The sequence below is a fragment of the Thamnophis sirtalis genome, unplaced genomic scaffold (genome assembly GCF_051295495.1).
Source record: "Thamnophis sirtalis isolate CommonGarterSnake01/CBP01778 unplaced genomic scaffold, rThaSir2_p1.2 scaffold_17, whole genome shotgun sequence".
In the NCBI taxonomy this organism is placed as follows: domain Eukaryota; kingdom Metazoa; phylum Chordata; class Lepidosauria; order Squamata; family Natricidae; genus Thamnophis; species Thamnophis sirtalis.
In genome coordinates, this window is record NW_028261397.1 from 1,330,131 (window position 1) to 1,339,241 (window position 9,111).

The window sequence follows — 9,111 nt, forward strand, 5'->3', positions numbered from 1 at the left end:
AGCATCTAACAGTGATTCTGGCTCCATCTTATGGCCGATTGAGGAAACAGAAGATGGCTATCATGCCTCCCCTGGTCCTTCTTTTCATTAAACTAGACATACCTGCAGCCGTTCTTCCTATGTTTTAGCCTCCAGTCCCCTGATCATCTTGGTTGCTCTTCTCTGCACTCTTTCTAGAGTCTCTGCATCTTTTCTACATCGTGGCCACCAAAACTGAATGCAAATATTCCAAGTGTGGCCTTACCAAGGCCTTATAAAGTGTTATTAACACTTCATGTTATCTTGATTCTATCCCTCTGCTTGTATGTATGTATATATGTATATGTATGGGCCCGTATATCTATTTATAGGATGGATGGACGGATGGATGGACGGATGGATGGACAAATGGATAGATAGATCGATAGATTATACAGAAAGACAGACAGATGTATATATAGTATATGTGTATGTGTGTTATGTTGTAATATAACTCCTTGTGTAGGTGTGGGTCACCCATGGCCCAGTGCATAACGGGGCATGCGCGGCCACGCTGAACCACATAGGAAAAAACAAACTCCTAAAGAACATAACATCCTGATAGTTCGTAACATAACATCCTGATAGTTCGCTCTAGATGTGCCTTACCCAACGACGCCCAGGATTTGACCATATATAGACAGAACTTCCCTGAGCAGTAGATTAGCAATTGTAGTTTGACAGGCTGTCTTAAATCACATGCTGATTGCTCCTCCTGCCTTTGTCCTATCTCAATAAAAGGGGCTCCCAGACCCCCAATCTGGGTCGCCTCATCCCGAGAAAGCTCGTGTCCGTGTCTTTTCTCCACATTGGCCTCATGGACGAACCACGGGAACATCACAGTGTTATGGATTGTGAGCCGCCCTGAGTCCTCCGGGGAAAAGGGCGGCATATAAGTGCAATAAATTCAAATTCAATGTATGTGTATGGGTATATGTGTGTGTGTGTTATGTATGGATATACATTATATATAGATAGATAGATAGATAGATAGATAGATAGATAGATAGATAGATAGATAGATAGATAGATAGATAGATGATAGATAGATAGTTAGTTAGTTAGTGTCACAACCCCTGGTAAGCCCCGATTATGGGAGGAAGCTAACTGCTTTCATCATCTGTCAATCGGCTCGTCACAAGAGTCCATCACGACAGAAACCCAATATTTTTACTGTTGCCTTTGTTATATTTGTGTTTTATTTGTACTGATAAATAAATAAAGGGAGACTAGTATAGATCTATTTCAAGCTAGCTGATGAGAGCTAAATAGCTTGAAATAGATCTATACTAGTCTCCCTTTATTTATTTATCAGCACAAATAAAACACACACACATGTGTGTGTGTGTGTGTGTGTTATTTGTGCTGATAAAGCAGTTAGCTTCCTCCCATAATAGGGGCTTACCAGAGGTTGTGACACTAATATATACATACATACATACATACATACATACATACACACACACATACACACACACACTCTTTTGAGATCAGGCAACAGAATTTCATTTTTAATGTGGGCCAATGTGCTCACAGTAAAAAAATGGCAATAAAGGTTGCTTTATCTTATTTTCTTGCAGACGTTTCAACACCCAACTAAGGAACATCATCACTGCTAGAAAGGAAGGGAGGAGGAGGAGGACTGTGGGCTCCTTGGTGTTCTCTGGGCTGGGTGGTTTTCTTGCAGACATTTCATGACCCAACTAGGTAACATCAGCAGTGTCGGAAGGGACCAGGGTTTGCCAGGAGGAGGAGGGCAATGTCAACGGAGCCCTTTCCTGCTGATGTTTCATGACCCAACTAAGTGACATCATGGGTGCCCCTTCTCTGCTCACCTGGCACTGAGGAACCTCTCCTATTGAGACTGGGGAAGAGGCACAGCTCCCCCAGGTCACCCTTCCCCTTCCACCCTCCTTCCACCCACACCAGGGGGCTGGCTTTTGGCAGAGGGAATGCCAGGAGTGCAACGCGTAAATAATCCCCACCTGGGACCAATTGCAGGCCGCGTGGGGAACCCCGGGCTTCAGCCTTCCTGCCCAGGCCTTCTCAGGTGGACCAAAGGAGGTGACCAAGGCTGGAGAAGATCCAGAGAGATTGGCCAGCCTTTGCCCACTGCCAAGCGCCTCTCAGAGTTCCAGCAGGAGCCGTTGGAGCTGCAAACAGACTCCGATAGCGAGGGGCCCTATGAGTCGGCTCTGGAAGATGTGGAGGACCCTGGACAGGGTTCAGACTCCAAGCAGGGCGCAGAGAGGCTGGTTGGCCACCAGGAGGCGCCTGAGGCATGGAGCAGCAGTGAAAGCCAAAGGGAGTTGGTCCCTGACGTCAGGCCCTGGAGCAGTGGTGAAGACGTCAGGCCCTGGAGCAGTGGGGAGGAGCTAAGGGGAGTTGGTCCCGGACGCCCGGCAGAGACGGACGGATAAGCGCAGGCAGCAATTAAGGAGACAAAGGAGAAAATTGGACCCAGGTGGTTGTGATTAGGCTCTTCCCAAGAGAGTATATAAGAGGAGACTTTGGGAGGAGGCTGTTTGCAGGATTCAACTATTATACTAAAGCTGGAGAAGCTCTGGTGTGTATGTCTTATCTGGGAAGTCTGGGTTGCTGCCAAAGTCTTGTCGGTGTGTTAATTTACTGTGAGTAAATTGTCTAGCAGCAATCTTGTGTCGGTGTGACTCACCTTACGGAGGGGGGGGGGGTCAGAACATCTACCCAGGTTCTTTTTTCACCATTTGAGTGAGTGTGTGTGTGTGTGTGTGTGGTCGAAGAGGTGCAAACATGTTCCTGGTCACAAAACCCCAGGGTGTTGCAGCCTGCCAGTGGAGTTGGCAGATTCGGACAGTGAGGAGGGTTGGGGAGGAACCTGGGCCAGTCCTGGAGTCTGGGGAAGGCTCAGACGAGGGCTCTGTGTCGGAGGCAGAGAGGGGGCCAGGACCGTCTGACGGTTATCAGCTGCCTTCAGAGTCGGACATCAGTGGGGCAGAAGAACAGCTGGAGCCTGTTCCCAGTGTGCGCATGCGCAGAGTTGCCAGACGAAGGGAACAGCTAAAGAACAGGGGGTCGACTTGGGAGTGGGGAGCAAAGCCACAGGTGGACGATGAATAGAAGTCTTTAACACTTCAACACTGGAAGTCTTCGAGAAGATGTTGGATAGCCATTTGTCTGAAAGGGTATAGGGTTTCCTGCCTAGGCAGGGGGTTGGACTAGAAGACCTCCAAGGTCCCTCTTCCAACTCTGCTATCGTGTTGTATTGTATGCCTCCCCCCGAGGAAACAAAAGAGGAGCGGAAGGGGAGTGGAGTTTGCAGGAGACAATCAGTTCGCTTCATTGGTTCGTGACTCTCCGAGGCCCCATCCCAAGTTCTGCCTGGCAGCTCTCCAAGCCAGATAAGGTCTGTGACCGTAAATCCTCCCTGGAAAGACTTTGCTGGAGGTGAAGGAGCAGAATTCACAGCCAATTAATAAAAGGAGTTTTTTTTATCAGGACAAGGAGTTTGTTTCATGCTCTTGGGAAGCCTCGCTCAGAACACAGAGACCATCAAAAAGGACCACAGGTAGTTTTGTGTTGAGAAATGCTTTGGTTCCCTGGAGTAGATAGTCCTAAACTTACAACCATTTTAGGGATCATTTAAAATTACAACGGCACTGGGGGGCAGGGGAGTGAATTATTTATTGCAACATCCCCACGGTTTTGAAACCAAACTTTGGACAATTGGCAACCTTCTCCTCTTTTACGACGGTTGCAGTGTGATCCGGGGGGGGGGGGTCACGTGATCTTCTGGTAAGCAAAGTCAATGGGGGAAATCAGATTCACTTAACAACCGCCTGCCTAAACTGAATGGCCGTGGTGATTCGTTGAACCGCCCTGGCGAGAAAGGTCGTAAAACGGAGCAAGGGCTCGTCCCGCAACTGCCTTGCTTCCCGAGGGGATTTGGGGGGGCCTCCGTCATAGTTGGAAGTCCAGGGCTTCCTCTGTGGGAAATCAAAATGGCGGCCCCTGGATTAAGAGCCGAGGTGGCGCAGTGGTTAGGGTGCAGCACTGCAGGCCATTTCAGCTGACTGTGTTATCTGCAGTTCAGCGGTTCAAATCTCACCGGCTCAAGGTTGACTCAGCCTTCCATCCTTCCGAGGTGGGTGAAATGAGGACCCAGACTGTGGGGGCGATATGCTGACTCTGTAAACCGCTTAGAGAGGGCTGAAAGGCCTATGAAGCGGTATATAAGTCTAACTGCTATTGCTATTTCCCCCCCCCACAACCAAAATGCCCCCCTCAGCTCCCAGAATCCCCCAATCAGCCTGTGGGGGGCTCCGATATTTGTCCGGAAAAGCGAGTCACCAGACCAGACTTTTTCTAAAACACCAGTTTATTCATCAAACAGTCCAAAAAAGTTGCCCCCACTCCCTTCTCCCTCCCCCCCAATCTAAGATTCCCCCCACTCACCCACCACTTGCAAAGAGGGGAGGGGGCGGGCTCTGTAGGTAGACACTGAATGATTAAAAAGCTCCCTTCCCCTCCAGACCCTAGAGGAGGGGCTCCAGGGGGGGGCGTGGAGACCACCCTGGTCTTCTCCAAACAGTCCAGCCTTCTCATAGAGAAGGGAGGGGGGTAGGATCCAAGAGAGGAGCTTCTGCTCATTCATCCCCTCCAGAGAAGAGGGGAAGGGTCTACGAAACGAGAGTAAGGGGTGGACAGATGCAACCCCTCTCCCCCTACCTTGGGATTCAAAGTGGATGTTTGGTCTAGAATGGGTGGGCTTCAGTCAGAGGACCCTCAAAAGATCTTCTCCAGGCCAGGGACTGAAATGTATGGGTCACTAAGAGGTCCGTGCTCTTTCATTGAGATCTGGAGGGAGGGGTGATCTATCTTGGTGATCCACAGATCCTTCTTTTAAGGGATTCTCTCCCTCCCCCCACCCCCGAGACTGGAGTTTGGAGGCCACGCATTGTAGAAGTTCTGCCCATCCCTAGGTGGCCAATCCTTTGTGAAGATCCTGTTTTGACACCCGGAGGATTCCTCTTGGTGACCAAGGGATCCTTCTGGATCCCTCCTAAGATTGGAGGCCACGTCTGGTAGCCTTTCCAAAGGGGCCTGATCCTTTGTGGAGGTCCTTCTGGAGGACGGGACCTCTTCCGAGGTGGCACAGTGGTTAGGGTGCAGTACTGCAGGCCACTTCAGCTGACTGTTATCTGCAGTTCAGCGGTTCTAATCTCACCGGCTCAAGGTTGACTCAGCCTTCCATCCTTCCGAGGTGGGTGAAATGAGGACCCAGACTGTGGGGGCGATATGCTGACTCTGTAAACCGCTTAGAGAGGGCTGAAAGCCCTATGAAGCGGTATATAAGTCTAACTGCTATTGCTATCTATCTATCTATCTATCATCTATCTATCTATCATCTATCTATCTATCTAAGAGCCGAGGTGGCGCAGTGGTTAGGGTGCAGTACTGCAGGCCACTTCAGCTGACTGTTATCTGCAGTTCAGCGGTTCTAATCTCACCGGCTCAAGGTTGACTCAGCCTTCCATCCTTCCGAGGTGGGTGAAATGAGGACCCAGACTGTGGGGGCGATATGTTGACTCTGTAAACCGCTTAGAGAGGGCTGAAAGCCCTATGAAGCGGTATATAAGTCTAACTGCTGTTGCTATTCCTCTTGGTGGATCTTCTGGATCCCTCCCGAGATTGGAGGTAGGAAGCCATGACTCACAGGATTCCTGACCCTTCCGAAGTGACCCCTTCCCAGCCAGTGTACATGGAGGCGGAGTGGCTTAGAATAGGGGGGGGGTTGCTTCCCATGGGGAACCAGGGGTCTCAGCTCTCTCTCTAGACTCTGCAGGACAACAGAAGATCCTCCGTGCTCTCAGCATGACCTACCATCCAAAGGCTGATGAGATCCAGTTTCACATCAACGCTCCAGGATCTGACTGGGGGGGGCTAGGAGGGCCATCCTGAATGAGGCCTTAAGCCAGTGTTTCTCAACCTTGGCCACTTGAAGATGTCCGGACATTCGTCAGCGAATGCTGGCTGGGGAATTCTGGGAGTTGAAGTCCGGACATCTTCAAGTGACCAAGGTTGAGAAACACTGGCCTAGATCATTCTTTATGTGTGGACTTCGACTCCCAGAATCCTTTGCAATGATGATCATGGTGGCTGGGGAATTCTGGGAGTTGAAGTCCGGACATCTTCAAGTGGCCAAGGTTGAGAAACACTGGCCTAGATCATTCTTTATGTGTGGACTTCGACTCCCAGAATCCTTTGCAATGATGATCATGGTGGCTGGGGAATTCTGGGAGTTGAAGTCCGGACATCTTCAAGTGGCCAAGGTTGAGAAACACTGCCTTAAAGCTGTGCCAAAGCAGGCTTATATCAAATCCCGACAAGATCCAGTTTGATCCTTACTAAAACGTTAGGGTCCCTGACTTTCAACTGTTCATTTAGGTTTGAAGTTACAACACAACTAGAAAAAAAAATGATTTAGGACTGTTTTTTCAGACTTAACGACTGTTGCAGAGGCTTGGCAAGCGGTTCCTATTTATGGCGGTCGCAGCGGGGGGTCAAATGTTCCCCTTTTGCGACCTTCTGACAAGCCAAGTCAATGGGGGGAAGCCGGATCCACTTAACAATCTTGTGACTAAACATAACAACAGCTGCAGCGTTTCGCTCAGCTGTGGGCAAAAAAAAGGTCGTAAAACGAGGCCGATCTCACTTAGTAACTGTCTCACTTAGCAACACAGATTACTGGGCTCAATTGTGGTCGTTAAGTCGAGGGCAACCTGTAGATGAATATGAAAAGTGACTTTCAAATGTGGGTTGGGGCAGAGTCTCTGCTCTTCAGGAGTCCTGTTGTACCCCAAAGATGACAGGAGAAGGTGGGGGTGGGGGGGTTTCTACAGACCCTTCGGCTGGGTTAGCAAACCCCCAAGGCCTGTCTTGGTGCTTAGACTGCAGGATTGCAGGCTGGCTGCCCACCGCCAGCAGCTCAACCCTGACTGGCTTGAGGTTCACTCAGCCTTCCATCCTTTTGAGGTTGGGGAAATGAGGACCTGGATTGTTGGGGGCAAGAGGCTGACTCTGTAAACCGCTTAGAGAGGGCTGTAAAAGCACTGTGAAGCGGTATATAAGTCTAAGGGCTGCTGCTTGGGAAGGAAGGAAGGAAGGAAAGAAGGAAGGAAAGAAGGAAGGATGCATAGAAAGAAGGAAGGAAAGATGGATGGAAGTAAGGATGGATGGAAGGATAGATAGAAGGAAGGATGTTATGGATGGATGGAAGGAAGGAAGGAAGGATTGAGGGAGGGAAGGAAGGGAGGGAAGGAGGAAGGAAGACAAGAAGTAAGGAGGGAGGGAGGGAAGGATGGAAGACAAGGAGGAAGGAAGGAACGGAGGGAGGAAAGGAAGAAGGAAAGAATGTTGCAGTTGTTAGAAGGCAGTATCGCAGGCTAAACTCTGCCCACAGCCTGGAAGTTCGATCCTGACTGGCTCAAAGTTGACTCAGCCTTTCGTCCTTTCGAGGTGGATAAAATGAGGACCCAGATTGTTGGGGGGAAAGAGGCTGGCTCTGTAAACCGCTTAGAGAGGGCTGTAAAAGCCCTGTGAAGCGGTATATAAGTCTAAGTGCTATTGCTAGGGAAGGAAGGAGGGAGGGAGGGAAATAGATAAGTAGAGAGAAGGGAAGGAAGGGAACTAAGTAAGTAGAAGGGAGGGAGGGAAGGAAGGAAGGAAGGAAGGAAGGAAGGAAGGCAGATGAGAAGAAAGGGAGGGAGGCAGGCAGGAGGGAAGGAGGGAGGGAAGTAAGTAAGAGAGAAGGGAAGGAAGCTGTAGTGGCACAATTGTTACAATGCAGTATTTCACACTGACTCTGCCCACTGCCAGCAATTCAATCCTGACGGGCTGGAGGTTGACTCAGCCTTCTGTTCTTCCGAGGTGGGTAAAATGAGGACCTGGATTGTTGGGGGGCAAGAGGCTGACTCGGTTAACAGCTGAGAGAGGGGTGTAAAAGCCCTGTGAAGCGACATATATAAGGGCTATTGCTTGGGGGGGAAGGGGAAAGAGGAAGGAAAATGAGGGGAAGGAAGGAAGGGGAAAGGAGGGAGGAAAGGAGGGGAAATTAGGGGAAGAAAAGGAGGCAGGAAGGAATGAAGAAGGCAGGCAGGAAGGGAAATGAGATGGATGGAAGGAAGGAAGGAAAATGGAAGGAAGGGAGGGAGGGAGGAAGATGAGAAGGAACGGAAATGAGGAAGCAGAAGGAAGTCATGGTGGCGCAGTGCTTAGAGTGCCGTATTGCAGGCTGACTGCCGACTGCCAGGAGTTCAATCCTGACCGACTCGCAGTTGACTCAGCCTTCCGTCCTTCCGAGGTTGCTAAAACGAGGACCCGGATTGTTGGGGACAAGAGGCTGCCTTCTCTCCTTGAAGATCCTCAAGAGAGGCGTCTCCACCAAGGACGGAGATGATGTCAGGGATGGTTGCATCTGTCTCCCCGCGCCGCCCCCCCCGACTTAACGCCAGTGATGAAACTTCATTCTGGGACACCCCCACCCCCCCACCCCCCACTTCCTCGGGGCATTAAGACCAACTTTTGAGCCAGGAAGGTTGAGTTACAAGTGGGAGCTCAACTTTCCTCTTGCAAGCTTTGATTGGAACCAGAACCGCCCGACACCCCAAATGGGACCCCCGCCTTCCAATGCTGCCTTCTGCCAATGGTGGCTTTGGTCCCCCCCACCCCCACCCCAGGATCAAATGGCTCAGTGTACAGGACCACAAAAGTGTCCCCACCCCCCCCAGCCCCTCTGTGCTTCTGGCTCTCCCTAAATCCAGAGGGTCTTTGCCTCCTGGCCCCTTAAGACCAGAGATGACAAAGGCCTGTAAGCTGCGTGGGGGTCGCCGAGACCCTTGGTTGTGCCCCCCCCCAAGGAAACACCCTCCCCCTCTATCCCAGTATCCTCCAAATTGGCAGCACAAGTTTCCCCCGTTTGAAACGAACCTTCTCCGTTGGCGTACCAAAACTCCAGAAGCAAAATCCCCACCCAAGATTCAGAAGCAAGAGAGTCAGAAGCCCACCCATGCGAGGCGGCCCACCCACCCCTTTTTTCTTCCTCCACGGCAAGGA